Source organism: Entelurus aequoreus, linkage group LG16, assembly GCF_033978785.1.
Source record: "Entelurus aequoreus isolate RoL-2023_Sb linkage group LG16, RoL_Eaeq_v1.1, whole genome shotgun sequence".
NCBI classification, from domain to species: domain Eukaryota; kingdom Metazoa; phylum Chordata; class Actinopteri; order Syngnathiformes; family Syngnathidae; genus Entelurus; species Entelurus aequoreus.
In genome coordinates this window covers 48,036,946-48,054,412 of record NC_084746.1, presented here as the reverse complement: position 1 = coordinate 48,054,412, position 17,467 = coordinate 48,036,946, and the positions used below count along the sequence as shown (strand labels likewise).

General features: G+C 39.0%; 1 protein-coding gene across 1 annotated transcript in view; it reads left to right on the top strand.

Annotated features, from left to right (window-relative positions):
- LOC133631219 (cell adhesion molecule 3-like) overlaps window positions 1-17,467 on the top strand; it is a 378,223-nt gene that overhangs the window by 240,072 nt on the left and 120,684 nt on the right. The gene's annotated exons all lie outside the window — the stretch shown is intronic.

The following is a 17,467-nucleotide window of genomic DNA, read 5'->3' as shown; positions in this document are numbered from 1 at the left end:
ACTTACTGTGGAGCAGAGACGGCGTCCACAAAGTACACCCGAACATGACATGACAATCAACAATGTCCCCATAAAGAAGGATAAAAACAACTTAAATATGCTTGATTGCTCAAACAAAGCAGGTGTGGGGGAATATCACTCAAAGAAGACATGAAACTGCTACAGGAAAATACCAAATAGAGAGAAAAAGCAACCAGAATAGGAGCGCAAGACAAGAAGTAAAACACTACACACAGGAAAACAGCAAACATCTCCAAATAAGTCAGGGGGTGATGTGACAGGTGGTGACAGTACACCTACTTTGAGACAAGAGCTATAGTGATGCATGCTTGGTGATGGTTTAAAGTCATATCCAACAAATGCGACAACGACTTTTTATTGTCTGTATCGGCTGCTGAGTTAAATTTTTTCAATGAAAAAAAAAAGTGTCTCGGCTCAAAAAAGGTTGGAAAACGCTGCTCTTGGGCAGTGTTTTTCAACCTTTTTCAAAAATGAAACTAAGCAGTTGATATTGACAATAAAAAGTCGTTGTCGCAATTGTTGGATACGACTTTGAACCATAACCAACTAGTGTTGTAACGATACCAATATTTTGGTACCGGTACTAAAATGATTTCGGTACTTTTCGGTAATTTTCTAAATAAAGGGGACCACAAAAAAATTGCATTGTTGGTTTTATTTTAACAAAAAGAATCTTAGGGTACATTAAGCATATGTTTCTTATTGCAGTTAAGTCCTTAAATAGAATAGAATAGAAAGTACTTTATTGATCCCTGGGGGAAATTCAGCACCACAGTTTGCTCACAATAAACACTTAGGTATTTTTTTACATGTGAATAATATAAATATAATATCCATCCATTCATTTTCTACCGCTTGTCCCTTTCGGAGTGGCGGGGGGTGCTGGAGCCTATCTCAGCTGCACATGTACACCCTGGACAAGTCACCACCTTATCACAGGGCCAACACAGATAGACAGACAACATTCACATACATATATAATATATTCAAATATAATAATATAATATAATAATAATTATATAAACAGTGTATTATACAGTATTATTCAAATAGTGAACATACTAGACAACTTGTCTTTTAGTAGTAAGTAAACAAACAAAGGCTCCTAATTTAGCTGCTGACGTATGCAGTAACATATTGTGTCATTTTCCATTCTATTATTTTGTCAACATTATGAGGGACAAACTGTAGAAAGGGATTATTAATCATTTACTGTTAATATCTGCTTACTTTCTCTTTTAACATGTTCTGTCTACACTTCTGCTAAAATGTAATAGTCACTTATTCTTCTGTTGTTTGATACCTTACATTAGTTTTGGATGATACCACACATCGGTACACCGATACGTTTCAGAGACTGAAAATGATTCATTAGTATCTCAATACTATACTAATACCGGTATACCGTACAACACTATAACCAACCATGCATCACTATAGCTCTTGTCTCAAAGTAGGTGTACTGTCACCACCTGTCACATCACGCCGTGACTTATTTTGAGTTTTTTGCCATTTTCCTGTGTGTAGTGTTTCAGTTCTTGTCTTGCGCTCTTATTTTGGTGGCTTTTTCTCCTTATTTGGTATTTTCCTGTAGCAGTTTCATGTCTTCCTTTGAGCGATATTTCCCGCATCTACTTTGTTTTAGCAATCAAGAATATTTCAGTTGTTTTTATCCTTCTTTGTGGGGACATTGTCGATTGTCATGTTCGGATAAACATTGTGGGCGCCGTCTTTGCTCCACAGTAAGTCTTTGCTGTCGTCTGTTTGTGTTTACTTTGTAGCCAGTTCAGTTTTAGTTTAGTTCTGCATAGCCTTCCCTAAGCTTCAATGCCTTTTCTTAGGGGCACTCACCTTTTGTTTATTTTTTGGTTTAAGCATTAGACACCTTTTTACCTGCACCCTGCCTCCCGCTGTTTCCGACATCTACAAAGCAATAGCTACCGGCTGCCACCTACTGATATGGAAGAGTATTACACGGTTACTCTGCCGAGCTCTAGACAGCACCGACACTCAACAACAATACATCATTTGCAGACTATAATTACTGCTTTGCAAAAGACATTTTTAACCCAAATAGGTGGAATGACATCATCTCCCACGGCACACCAGACTGTATCTCACGGCACAGTGGTTGGCAAACACTGCCCTAGAGTCAGGACGGAACTTGTTGAGGCTTCGTTTCAGCTTTATGCTCCTGAAATCTGGAATAGTCTTCCAGAAGATGTGTGTTAAAATCCAGGCTGAAAACATTTGTATTTAATTGTGCATATGACAACTGATATGTTATCTGCACTCTTTGATTTTAATTTGAATTATGGTTGTTTTTTTTATTTGTATTTTAATAATGACGATTTACTTTTTATTTGTATTTTTGCCTTCTTGTAATTTTCTGTAAAGCACTTTGAACTGCCTTGTGTACGAATTGTGCCCGATAAAGAAACTCGCCCTGCCTTGCCCATTGCCTCTAAAAGAGGGGTGTCAAAGTCAAGGCAGAATTATCTACGGCCCCCGGGATGATATTTGATTAGTATTAGAACCGGCCCGCAGGCCACAGCCGCCTGCTGCTGTTTTGCATGCACAAATACTCCCATCAGTGTCGGCGCTAGGAATTTTCAAAATGGGGTCCCAGGGACCCCATCAAGTGATAAAAATGGGGTCCCACCTTTTTGTAAACAAATGATAAATGTATGCATTATCCTGTTATCTCTCACATTCTATATTGCGTTTTTTTGAAAAAAGTTGTCCTAAACTTTACTTAATACATCAAAAAAATAATACAAAAGAAAACACATTTTCATGCATATTTAAATGTATTCAGTTATAAACATTCTTTCCTTGATGGATCTAAACTTTACCAATGCCGGTATTTTTTTTTCTATATTTTTATTGTAATATTTTCAGAATGTGTTTGTTCTATTTTTGGCCAAAGTAAGACAAAGAAAACAATCTGCAGTTGTCTTTATTTTATAGTTTTAATGCCATCATTTTAATATTTCCTCCATGCGGCCCCTGAGCTAAAATGAGTTTGACACCCTTGCGCTAAAACATCTTTGTTGTAGAGTTGTTTTTTATTATTTTAATGCAAAAGGCCCTTCATATGTCTTTGGTTTATGCTTATCATTTTGTAAATAGCACTTTCTACCAAGTCAAATAACATTAAGTCTCATAGTATTTATTTAGAAAGAAAAAAAAAGACTTGTTTTCTCCTTTTTTTTTGGACTAGCCATAGCCAAGGGTTAGCGACATTTTTTAAATATACAGAAACTTATTAGGGCATAAAATATTTTAACCGCAGGAAGTTATTGCCTTTACCTTTTATAACTAACCTATTTTTTCAATGTGATTTAACTACTTGGCACTAAAAGCTAAAAGGCACTCAGCAGTAGAGACGGGATTTATGGCTCTTTGAAGGAAGCCAGATTTTGACGAGCCGTTCTTTTCAAAGAGCAGTTTAAAAGACTGACTCGTTATTATAGTACTTTTTTTTTAAAAAAAAATTAAAGAAACCATCATTAGTAGCAGTTATACGATAGGATATGGATCAGAAACACTAAGATGTACACAAATATTACTTTTATATAAATAATAAATATTACTTACACAAATATTATCGTCACTATTTAGAATTTTCCATTCATAAATTTTTTTAAATTTTATATACAGAAAAATGCACAAATAATAAATAAGATTAAAAATGTTTAAAAAGTATTAATAACAATTAAGACAATACAAATGTGAATACAAAATTGTACTACCTTACCTGGTGTGTGTATGCATGCTTAAAGTACTTTACACATCAGTACTATAAACCAGTGGTCCCCAACCACCGGGCCGCGGCCCGGTACCGGTCCGTGGATCGATTGGTACCGGGCCGCACAAGAAATAAAAAAAATAAAATAATTATTATTATTATTTTTTTTTTTTTAAAATTAAATCAACATAAAAAACACAAGATACACTTACAATTAGTGCACCAACCCAAAAAACCTCCCTCCCCCATTTACACTCATTCACACAAAAGGGTTGTTTCTTTCTGTTATTAATATTCTAGTTCCTACATTATGTATCAATATAGATCAATACAGTCTGCAGGGATACTGTCAGGACTAGGTCCTTGACGTGGTTTGCTCTCCCGTGGTGCAAAAGAATTGGACCATACGTGGCGTACAGGTGAGGACATGTTTAATCTTTTAACTCAAACAAAAAGGTATAAACAAAAAGCGCTCACAGAGGAGGTAACAAACTTGGCTATGACAAAACAAAAAGCGCGCACAAAGGCGGAAGTAGAAAACTAGACTATGAAACAAAAGACATGCACGTGGGCACAAAACTATGAACAATAAACAAAACTTACTTGGCATGAGATGAAACAAGAACTTACGTGACAAGGAACTGTGAACATGGCATAAATGTATGATGTCGCCAGGACGAACAACAGAAACAGAAAAGCCTATATAGTGACATGATAAGTGAAAACAGGTGCGTGACTAACTGTGAACAGGTGCATGACATGACTGTGAAAACGTGAGACAGGTGTGTGTGAGTCCAAACGTGGAACAGGTGAAACTAATGAGTAACCATGGAAACAAAACAAAACCAGGAAGTGAAACCAGGAACTAAGGAAGTGTCCAAAAAACAAAACAGCACATGGCCAAACAAAAACATGAACACAGACATGACAGATACAGTCCGTAAGCACACATTATTGTATTTTTTTATGCCAAAAAACAAAAATAACTAAGCCCCCCCCCCACCCGGTCCGTGGGACAAATTTTCAAGCGTTGACCGGTCCGCAGTTACAAAAAGGTTGGGGACCACTGCTATAAACCACAAAAGTGGATAAAAACCACAAATCAATACAAACAATTAAAAATAAATTAAACAATGAATTCAAATGCTGTTATCCTTTGACTCGGACTCATTTTTAAGTCCAGTTGCAAGTCAGGTGACGCTGTATTTGCATGTGCACAAAACAAAAGCTCACAACTGTGAATCGATTCTCATCGTTCACCTAAAAGAACCTTTCGAAAAACTCGATTTGTTCGCGAACGTCACAGCTCTACTCAGTAGCATTGATTGATTGATTGAAACTTTTATTAGTAGATTGCACAGTTCAGTACATATTCCGTACAATTGACCACTAAATGGTAACACTTTTTCAACTTGTTTAAGTCGGGGTCCACGTTAATGAATTCATGCAGACCTCGGCCGAATTGCACATCGACACAAATGATCCCTGGCAAAAAACCCCCCACTATGATAGTATTTTATTTGCATTTTTATCTGCAAATTGTGTTTAAAGGCGAAAGTGTGTTCAGCGATAAAAATGTGCCATACTCACTAGGGTTGTACGGTATACCGGTATTAGTATAGTACTGCGATACTAATGAATCATATTCGGTATTATACCGCCTCTGATAAGTACCGGTCCGCCATCCCCCGCGCCCCTGTCGCCGTCACGTCGTGTCATTGCTGGTTTACGAGCAGACGAGCATGTTCGGCAGCGCACAATCACGGAGTACTTACAAACAGAGAATGTGTGTAGACAGAAAAGGGAGAAGGGACGCATTTTAGCTTAAAAACTAACGATAAAGGTGAAGTTATAACACTGAAACGCCCTCAGGAAGAAGTGCTTTAAGACATGGCTAGCTAGCTAGCGGCTAACGTCCTGCCCCAGTCGGCAGTGTTTTAGCTACTTCTAAATCACTAATCCTCGTCTCCATGGCGACGAATAAAGTAAGTTTCTTACAAGTATCATCCCTGCAGGACGAGGAATAACTAAACATGTTTCACTACACACCGTAGCTCACCGGCGTCACAATGTAAACAAACGCCATTGGTGGATCTACACCTGTCATCCTCTGTAATGATACCAAGTACAGGAGCGTATCTAGTTGATACTACTATGATTACATTGATATTTTTTGGCATCACAAAATCTTTTTTTGTTTTAAAAAGATGTGTATTATGTTTATAAAGTCAGGAAATATGTGCCTGGACACATGAGGACTTTGAATATGACCAATGTATGATCCTGTAACTACTTGGTATCGGATCGATACCCAAATTTGTGGTATCATCCAAAACTAATGTAAAGTATCAAACAACAGAAGAATAAGCATAATTGCCAACCTTGAGACCTCTAAATTTGGGAGATTCGGGGGGGTTTGAGGTTGGGGGCGGGGTTGGAGGGTGCTGCGGGGTTTGGTGGTAGCGGGGGTGTATATTGTAGCGTCCCGTAAGAGTTAGTGCTGCAAGGGATTCTGGGTATTTGTTCTGTTGTGTTACGGTGGGGATGTTCTCCCGAAATGTGTTTGTCATTCTTGTTTGGTGTGGGTTCACAGTGTGGCGCATATTTGTAACAGTGTTAAAGTTGTTTATACACCCACCCTCAGTGTGACCTGTATGGCTGTTGACCAAGTATGCGTTGCATTCGCTTGTGTGTGTGTAAAAGTCACATATATTATGTGACTGGGCCGATACGCTGTTTGTATGGAGGAAAAGCGGACGTGAAGACAGCTTGTAGAGGACGTTAAAGGCAATGCCTTTAAGGCACAACCCCCAATATTGTTACCCGGGTGGAAATCGGGAGAAGGGTTTGCCCCGGGAGATTTTCGGGAGGGGCTCTGAAATTTAGGAGTCTCCCGGGAAAATCGGGAGGGTTGGCAAGTATGAGAATAAGTGATTATTACATTTTAACAGAAGTGTAGATAGAACATGTTAAAAGAGAAAGTAAGCAGATATTAACAGTAAATGAACAAGTAGATTAATAATTCATTTTCTACCACTTGTCCTTAATAATGTTGACAAATAATAGAATGGTAAATGACACAATATGTTACTGCATATGTCAGCAGACTAAATTAGGAGTCTTTGTTTGCTTACTTACTAATAAAAGACAAGTTGTCTTGTATGTTCACTATTTTATTTAAAGACAAACTTGCAATAAGAAACATATGTTTAATGTACCCTAAGATTTTTTGTTCAAATAAAGCCAATAATGCCATTTTTTGTGGTCCCCTTTATTTAGAAAAGTATCGAAATAATTTTGGTACCGGTACCAAAATATTGGTATCGGGACAACACTAGTACTCACTCGCATTTGAGCGTGTCCTCACTTCATAACTCTGTATTACTACAACTTTCCTGTCAGTCTTGGTTATTCCCCCGTCATTGACTTCACCTGCACCATCATTAATAACTGGTAGTATTTTGAACGACAGCATTTAACATGTTACCTACGAGGCTGCGCACTTTGACGGGATAACGCCGCGTTTTTAGAAACCCGTCACACCTGCAAACGACGTTGTTTATCTTAAAAAAAAAAAACACAGCAGACAACAAAAACTGAGCGAGAGAAAAGTCGACGACAAATGCGTGTGGTGTCAGACGACGACGCCAGGAGGAGAGATGACGAGACCAGAATTAAAAAGAGTGATGGCGTGGAGCACAGTCCAGGGGCGATGGCGAGCACGTGGGCTTGCGCGTACGAGTGTGTCTGTGAGCACGCGCACACACACACACACACACGCTAAGAGAGAAGCTCATGAAGACAAATGTAGTGACCTTCCTTGGTGATAAGGCATGAAGATAGAGTAGTGTTGGATGTAATAACGGAAAAAAATACGGAATGGAGCTGTGTGTGTGTGTGTGTGTGTGTGTGTGTGTGTGTGTGTGTGTGTGTGTGTGTGTGTTGTTGTATTTCTACCCTTCCTGAGACATCAACAAGGAAAAGTACCGTCCATATGAGGACCGGTGAACAAGTTAGCACCGCAATCTTGGTCCCAATATAGAAAACCACTGCATCTAATAGAGAATGTCTCATTTGCACCCCTGGTGGTGAAATCTATCAAAATTAGGGTGGTCCCAAAAAGGAGGGATTTTTCAAATTAAAGGTAGAGTTAAAAAAGTACCACTGATAGTCTCACACACGCTAGGTGTGGTGAAATTAACCTCTGCATTTGACCCATCCCCTTTTTCCACCCCCTGGGGGGGTGAGGGGAGCAGTGAGCAGCAGCGGTGGCCGCGCTCGGGAATCAAATTGACTGTGTGTCGGTTTTAAAAGTGCTCCCCCTCTGGTCAACACATGAAATAACAAGTGTGTGTCATTGTGTGTTGCAAATTTGAAGTGCTCCCCCTCAGGCCAACGTATGTAATAAGTGTGTGTACGAAATTGAAGTGCGCCCCCTTTGGCCAAAATGAATAAAAAACAATAAATAAATATGTATATAGAGCAGGGGTCACCAACCTTTTTGAAAGCAAGAGCTACTTCTTGGGTACTGATTAATGCGAAGGGCTACCAGTTTGATACACACTTAAATAAATTGCCAGAAATAGCCAATTTGCTCAATTTACCTTTAACTCTATGTTATTATTAATAATTAATTATATTTATCTTTGTGGAAACACTGATCATCTTAATGATTTCTCACAATAAATATATATAGAAACAGATAAATATCAATATGCAACACTTTATTTTTATATTTTCTCTAAGTGCACATTTTTGAAATTGAACATTTTCAAATGATCACTTCTAAGACAGTCTTGTGAAATCACAACATCCCATTTTAACTAGCTAGCCACTAACATTTTTTAACAAATCATGAATTACTTTGCACCATGTTTGTGTAAATAATAACTCATGTAAAATACAAAAGTCAACTCTCAAATTTTTAAATAAATCATGTCACACTTTGAACTGGACATCAAATCTGTTATCTGTTTCTTTGTCAGTTAGTGAAGACCAAGTCTTTAAAATATTTTCTTGGATTTTCAAATTCTATTTGAGTTTTGTCTCTCTTAGCAAAGCGAGACCAGCTTGCTAGTAAATAAATAAACTTTAAAAAATAGAGGCAGCTAACTGGTAAGTGCTGCTATTTGAGCTATTTTTAGAACAGGCCAGCGGGCTACTCATCTGGTACTTACGGGCTACCTGGTGCCCGCGGGCACCGCGTTGGTGACCCCTGATATAGAGACATACTGTAATAACTTAAAGTAAATAATGACGATTAAAAAACAATTACAAACAACAACAAAAATAACTAAAAGCAGTCTTTTTCTCACAATGTGTCGACTTCTTTCTTATATTCCTTCTGTTACTGTAATATTGCAATATTTTCTCATAAAATGATAACATTTTTATTGTAAAATTATTACTTTTTAACGCAAAATGGCGACATTTGTCATATAAAATTCTGACTTTTATCACAATATTGCCAATTTTTTTTGGTTGTTCTTGTAAAACAACGACATGTTTTGAGTGAAATTATGACTTTTGTCATATTTTTGCCAAGTAAAATTCCGATTATTATTTTAAAATTGCCAACATTTGAAAGTTCCCTTATAAAATTGTGACTTTTGTCGAGTAAAATTACGACTCTTTTCACAAAATCGCCAAAATTTGCAGCTTTTCTTGTAAAATTGCGACTGTTATTGAGTAAAATTCCAACTTTTATCATAAGATTGCACAAATGTTCAGTTTTTCTTGTAAAATTTTGACTTGCATTGAGTAAAATTATAATACTGCCAAAATTCCAAGTTTTTCTCTTGAATTTCCAACTCATTTTTCAAGCTTTTTTATATTTGCATAGCATGTACTGTATATAGTATTACTGTTGCAAATACAAATCTTTATATATCTAGAAAGGGTGGTCCTAAAGAGGAAGGCATTGTTCACAGGTCTCAAGAAGGTAACAAATACAAGTATGGAATAGATAGAATGCCTTTTATTGTCACTATACACAGGTACAATGAGATTAAAAGCAACTCCAGTATCAGTGCGACAGTCTACAAAATATGCAAATCATAGGAAGGAAAGAAAAAGAAAAAAAGTGCAAAAGGAGGTAAGGTGCACAGTCCGGTCCTGAGAACGATTTATGTTCAACGTGTTGTTTCCAGGAATATATACAGAAGCATTCAGACTTTGGGTGGAAAGTAAAAATTGCACACAGAGAGGTGCTAAACTATAAAATCAGTGCCTATGAGAGTTCACCAGGGAATGTGTGTGTGTGCGTGTGTGTGTGTGTGTTCTGGCAATGCTTACTTAATGGGGACATCGCTCTGTACACAGTCACTTTTAGGGGACCTCTGACGGTATGGGGACAAAAAAACAGGTCCCCTAAAGCAGTGTTTTTCAACTTTTTTTGAGCCAAGGCACATTTTTTGCGTTGAAAAAATCCAGAGGCACACCACCAGCAGAAATCATTAAAAAACTAAACTCAGTTGACAGTAAAAAGTCGTTGTGGCAATTGTTGGATATGACTTTAAACCATAATCAAGCATGCATCACCATAGCTCTTGTCTCAGAGTAGGTGTACTGTCACATCACGCCGTGACGTATATGGAGTTTATTGCTGTTTTCCTGCGTGTTGTGTTTTAGTACTTGTCTTGCGCTCCTATTTTAATGGCTTTTTCTCTTTTTTTTGTGTTTTCCTGTAGCAGTTTCATGTTTTTCTTTGAGCGATATGTCCCACATCTACTTTGTTTTAGCAATCAAGAAGATTTTAGTTGTTTTTATCCTTCTGTGTGGGGACATTGTTGATTGTCATGTCATGTTCGGATGTACTTTGTGGATGCCGTCTTTGCTCCACAGTAAGTCTTTGCTGTCGTCCAGCATTCTGTTTTTGTTTACTTTGCAGCCAGTTCAGTTTTAGTTTCGTTCCACATAGCCTTCCCTAAGCTTCAATGCCTTTTCTTAGGGGCACTCACCTTTTGTTTATTTTTGGTTTAAGCATTAGACACCTTTTTACCTGCACACTGCCTCCCGCTGTTTCCGACATCTACAAAGCAATTAGCTACCGGCTGCCACCTACTGAAATGGAAGAGTATTACACGGTTACTCTGCCGAGCTCTAGACAGCACCGACACTCAACAACAACACATCATTTGCAGACTATAATTACTGGTTTGCAAAAAATATTTTTAACCCAAATAGGTGAAACTAGATAATCTCCCACGGCACACCAGACTGTATCTCACGTGTGCCGCGGCACAGTGGTTGAAAAACACTGCCCTAAAGGGAAACCTTTTTAAATGATAGTCAGATCCATTCTGAAGATGCCTAAGTGGTTTTTAAGCTTTCTGTGGTTTAAGGTAAGATAAGATAATCCTTTATTGATCCCACAACAGGGACATTTGGGTTACTTTGTTTACGGGTTTCAAATATTGATAAAAGAAAAAATTAATTTTCTTGAAAAGTGAAACATTTGTTATCCTGGCATTAATAGTACTGTGATTCTGTCTGGTATCCATCCTTAGTTAAAACTAATATATTTTTCCAAAAACAAAATCTGGTTTAGTGTTCCTTTGGATGACATTTTCATACAGCATGATTATAAAACATTATTACCTTATAGTATGATTCACATTCAGAATGTTCCATCCTTCTATATATGGTAGTTGGAGTTGCAGACAACTTCATGACTGCTACATAGCAGTTTTCAGTAATGTCACAGAAGATGCAGGATTTGCTTTAACATTTAAGTGGTGAAACTTCCTATAAGAGGACAGCTGTAGTGCTGAATTCTGAGGATCCTGTCATATTTCATTTGAATTTTTTTTTTCTTTTTTTTAAATGGTCCTCAGTAGTCACATACAAATTTGTGTGGATTATGCAAAATTATTAAAATTTGGTCCCCATGAACCATATTAACTCTTTTTCCCCCAGGGTCCCCAGTAAGAATGATCAGCACATTACTTCATCAATCCAGGGATTTAAAGACGTGTACGAGCTAACTGGGCAGTGGCCATTTTACCTACCGTATTTTTCGGACTATAAGTCGCAGTTTTTTTCATAGTTTGCGACTTATACTCAGGAGCGACTTATGTGTGAAATTATGAACACATTAGCGTAAAATACCCACTAATATTATTGAGCTCATTCACGTAAGAGACTAGACGTATAAGATTTCATGGGATTTAGCGATTAGGAGTGACAGATTGTTTGGTAAACGTATAGCATGTTCTATATGTTATAGTTATTTGAATGACTCTTACCATAATATGTTACGTTAACATACCAGTTGGTTATTTATGCCTCATATAACGTATTCAGCCTGTTGTTCACTATTCTTTATTTATTTTAAATTGCCTTTCAAATGTCTATTCTTGGTGTTGGCTTTTATCAAATATATTTCCCCAAAAAAATGCGACTTATATATGTTTTTTTCCTTCTTTATTATGCATTTTCGGCCGGAGCGATTTATACTCCGAAAAATACGGTAATTTCTTTTCTGCCTCCACAACCTGTAGAAAGGGTGGTCCCCACAAGTGATGATCAAAAACTTGGTCCCCATTCCAAATGATAACCAATATATATATATGTGTGTGTGTGTGTGTGTACACGATAGACTGGTAAACAAAAACAGAAAAGTGGGAGAAGACGCTCCATAAATTGAGTGTTTCCAGACCACAAAACAGTATGGCTCCTGCGAGTAAAAATGGTGACAGATGCCCCTGTTTTTGCATTTTCTCGTCACGCAAAAAGAAAAAAAAAACCCCATCATCCACAGGCCCTGACATTTTTAAATGTCAGTGGTTATAAAGTGAGCAATATTTCAAAGGTTCTGAAAACTACTCCTTAGCTGCCTGCCACGGGGTGAGGAAATAACCTATGGATCCACATGACCTTTAACCCCCTTGCACTTCAGGCATCCGGGGAGTTCTTTAAAAATGGTCTTCTTGTTCTTAGTTATCATTTTATAGAATTGTATATAGCGTGACAGAATAAACAAACAAGGCAACAAAGTAGGCCGAGCTCGCAAATTAGCATGTTAGCTGTCTGGGATTAGTTCCCTTTGGCGAAGGCAGCCTGACAAGCATGAGGCATCTTTAAAAAAAAAAACAAAAAAAAAAAACAATAACAACATGAGAAAGCACCTAAATATTTACGCCACTGATGCCAGCTTACTTTCCGCCGCCTCCCGAAAAGCGTCAGGCGCGATGAGAGCGTCTGTCGGCGCCGCTTCCCTGCGCCGGCTTTCATTTCGCCGAGCGTTCAATCCCCCACCGTGGCGTGTCGTGTCAGCCGCTCTTAAGGTTCCCTTTGCCGAGCTAACGTGCCGCGGCGCCGCCGCCAATCCCGCGCTGTCACTTCAGCAGCCGCCGCCGCCGCCGCCGTTCAGTGCGTGTCGACAAACACGTTGTCACGGCGGCGTCAAAAAGGCCGCTTTCATGCGGAAACGCGTGCGACGCTGCAGCCACTCGCCGCACTGCTGCCCGACTTGGACTGTGGGGGCTCACCTGAGGCAGTGTTTTTCAACCTTTTTTTGAGCCAAGGCACATTTTTTTCATTGGAAAAAATGCGGAGGCACACCACCAGCAGAAAACATTAAAAAATTAAACTCAGTAGGCGATATTGACAGTAAAAAGTCGTTGTCGCAATTGTTGGATATGACTTTAAACCATAACCAAGCATGCATGACTATAGCTCTTGTCTCAAAGTAGGTGTACTGTCACCACCTGTCACATCACACCCTGACTTACTTGGAGTTTTTTGCTGTTTTCCTGTGTGTAGTGTTTTAGTTCTTGTCTTGAGTTCCTATTTTGGTGGCTTTTTCTCTTTTGTTGGTATTTTCCTGTAGCAGTTTCATGTCTTCTTTTGAGCAATATTTCCCTTTGTTTTAGCAATCAAGAATATTTCAGTTGTTTTTATCCTCCTTTGTGGGGACATTGTCGATTGTCATGTCATGTTCGGATGTAAGAGTAAGTCTTTGCTGTCGTCCAGCATTCTGTTTTTGTTTACTTTGTAGCCAGTTAGGTTTTAGTTTGGTTCTGCATAGCCTTCCCTAAGCTTCAATGCCTTTTCTTAGGGGCACTCTGTCAGAAAAATTGTATTTAAATTATCAAAAAACTTTCCGTTCTGAAGTTTCCAATGAACAGACAAGAAGCTGTCTTTGTTGCACCAAGCCAAACGCTTGGAAGATTCCGCTGTGTACGATGGAATCAGACGGGAGGCGGCATGGCGTAGTGGGTAGAGCACCCGTGTCAGAAACCTGAGGGTTGCAGGTTCGCTCCCCGCCTCTTACCATGCCGTTGTGTCCTTGGGCAGGACACTTCACCCTTGCCCCCGGTGCCACTCACACCGGTGAAATAATGTTGAATGAATGATAGGTGGTGGTCGGAGGGGCCGTAGGCGCAAATTGGCAGCCACGCTTCCGTCAGTCTACCCCAGGGCAGCTGTGGCTACGAAAGTAGCTTACCACCACCAGGTGTGAATAAATGATGGGTTTTTAACATGTAAAGCGACTTTGGGTACTTAGAAAAGCGCTATATAAATCCCAGGTATTATTATTATTATTATTATTATTATCCCTTGTCCTCAAAAACCTGCCGAAGCTGAATCCACGACAAGCCCAAGCCCGAGGGATCTTCTTCTTATGTCTTCAATGTGACCGAAAACAATGACTGTTTACATACTCCCCATTCCTGTTGAGACGGGTGTTGTTGCGTAAACATTGAACATCTAAATAAAAGAGGGGACGAAAACCTTCTTCGTCAGAGCGTGGTGCAAGACTGTACAGACAGTACAGTGGCCATGTCTCTCCTCAATATTGAGTCCAAATTTAATTCTGTCTCTGTTTGATTCCTTGCCTTTTGTCTTGTTTAATAGATGTCAACAGTGTTTGAACCTGACACAGTCACCTTTTGTTTATTTTTGGTTTAAGCATTAGACACATTTTACCTGCACACTGCCTCCCGCTGTTTCCGAAATCTACAAAGCAATTAGCTACCGGCTGCCACCTACTGATATGAAAGAGTATTACACCGTTACTCTGCCGAGCTCTAGACAGCACCGACACTCAACAACAACAACCCATAATTTGCTGACTATAATTACTGGTTTGCAAAAAATATTTTTAACCCAAATAGGTGAAACTAGATCATCTCCCACGGCACACCAGACTGTATCTCGCGACACAGTGGTTGAAAAACAATGACCAGAGGAACCTCTTCAAGCAGGTAGAGGGACATATAGGCAGAAATGGACGGGCGGTGAGACAAACACGGAGAGACAGGTGACGAGGCGCAGTGATAGACAGACTGGGAAGGGAAGAAGCTTGGAAAGCAGACAGAGAAAGAGGTGTAGTATGGAGACAGACAGACGAAGCAGGGAAGGAGACAGGCGGGAGGGCAAATAGGTGGGTGGGCAGGTAGAGACAGGAAGACAGTGGACCATCATGACCATCAATGAAAAATAGTTAATTTCCGAGCAGGTGGAGTCGGCTCCCTTGGTTGCTTTGTTGGGTCCGCTCCTGTCCCTGGCCATGCCCCCCCCCCACCCCAGCAGACGATGGCGTGGAACACCGCAGAAGCCACCAGTGTATATGTTTTTTGTTGTTGTTGTACTTTTGTGGCTGTGTGTAGAAGTGGCTGCTTGCATCAGCTCCGCTCTTTTAATGTCCTTTGTGTTCCTTGATGTTTCCCTCTTACACACATGTTTATGTGTGCTATGGCTATGAGGTTTTTTTCTTTCTTCCTTGGCCTCAGTGTGGACCCCCTCTCCAGGGGCCCAGGCTTAGGCCATGTCTACACTAAGTCGTTTAACCCCTTAAACGAATAATTATTTAGCCCTAGCCCCGTTTCAGCCACACCAAACCATCGTTTAAGGCAGTATTTTTCAACCACTGTGGGAGATTATCTAATTTCACCTATTTGGGTTAAAAATATTTTTTGCATACCGGTAATTATGAAAATGATGTGTTGTTGTTAAATGTCGGAGCTGTCTAGAGCTCAGCAGAGTAACCGTGTAATACTATTCCATATCAGTAGGTGGCAGCCGGTAGCTAATCGCTTTGTAGACGTCGGAAACAGCGGGAGGCAGGGTGCAGGTAAAAAAAGTGTCTAATGCTTAAACCAATACAATCCACTTTATTTACATTTACACAACAAGAATGTTTCCAAAGTGCTGCAAAGCCATGTTAAAAACAATATTAAAAACAATATTAAAAACAATATTATGCTACACCAATGACTGAATAAAAACAAAGAATAAATGAATAGAAAACCAATACAGAGACAATATAAAAAATAAATATGATTAAAAACGATTTTAAAGGGTAAACCAATTAAAACAGTAAAATAGACATCAACATTTATAATAAAAAAACACACAGGACAACAGAGGACAGAAGACCACACAACTCACGTAGTGTTAAAAGCCAAAGAATAAAAGTAAACCAAAAATAAACAAAAGGTGAGTGCCGCTAAGAAAAGGCATTGAAGCTTAGGGATGGCTATGCAGAACAAAACTAAAACTGAACTGGCTACAAAGTAAATAAAAACAGAATGCTGGACGACAGCAAAGACTTACTGTGTTTGATTGCTAAATCAAAGTAGATGCGGGAATAATCGCTCAAAAGAAGACATGAAACTGCTACAGGAAAATACCAAAAAAAGAGAAAAAGCCACCAAAATTGGAGCGGTAGACAAGAACTAAACTGTTTCTGTAATATTGCAATGTTTTTCTCGTAAAATTATTACTTTTTTTAATGTAAAATTATTACTTTATAATGCAAAATGGCGACATTTGTCATATCAAATTCTGACTTTTGTCACAATATTGCCAATTTTATGGGTTGTTCTTGTAAACAATGACATATTTTGAGTAATATTACGACTTTTGTCATAATTTTGCCAAGTAAAATTCTGATTATTATCATAATATTGCCAAAATTTGAAAGTTCCCTTATAAAATTGTGACTTTTGTCGAGTAAAATTACCACTCTTTTCATAAAATCGCCAACATTTGCAGCTTTTCTTGTAAAAGTGCGACTGTTATTGAGTACAATTCCAACTTGTATCATAATATTGCACAAATGTTCCGTTTTTCCTGTAAAATGTTCTACTTGCGTTGTGTAAAATTACGACTTTTACTATAATACTGCCAAAATTCCAAGATTTTCTCGTGAAATTCCAACTCATTTTTCACAACAAGCTTTTTGGACACGGATAAGGTTAGGTGTGATTTACCCTGGATAACCTTATAACCGGCTTAGTGTAAACGGGGCCTGAACACCCCTCCCCAGTGTTTACCTGTTTCTCACCTTTTTTTGTAAGGGGCGCCGGAAGCTGGCAGACCTGTCAGCGATCCTGTTCTGTCTCCCTGTAATGTTTGTCGGGATCACACTGAAAATTTTAAATTTCTTCTTAAATCTTAATTTTTATTAAAGTATTACATCATCACCAAAAATGAGGACACACCCACGTATGTTGCTCTTCATCAGTGTCCGCCCTGAGATCGGTAGGTCGTGAGTTCAAACCCCGGCCGAGTCGTACCAAAGACTATAAAAATGGGATCCATTACCTCCCTGCTTGGCATCAAGGGTCGGAATTGGGGGGTCAAATCACCAAAAATGATTCCCGGGCGCGGCCACTGCTGCTGCTCACTGCTCCCCTCACCTCCCAGGGGGTGGAACAAGGGGATGGGTCAAATGCAGAGGATAAT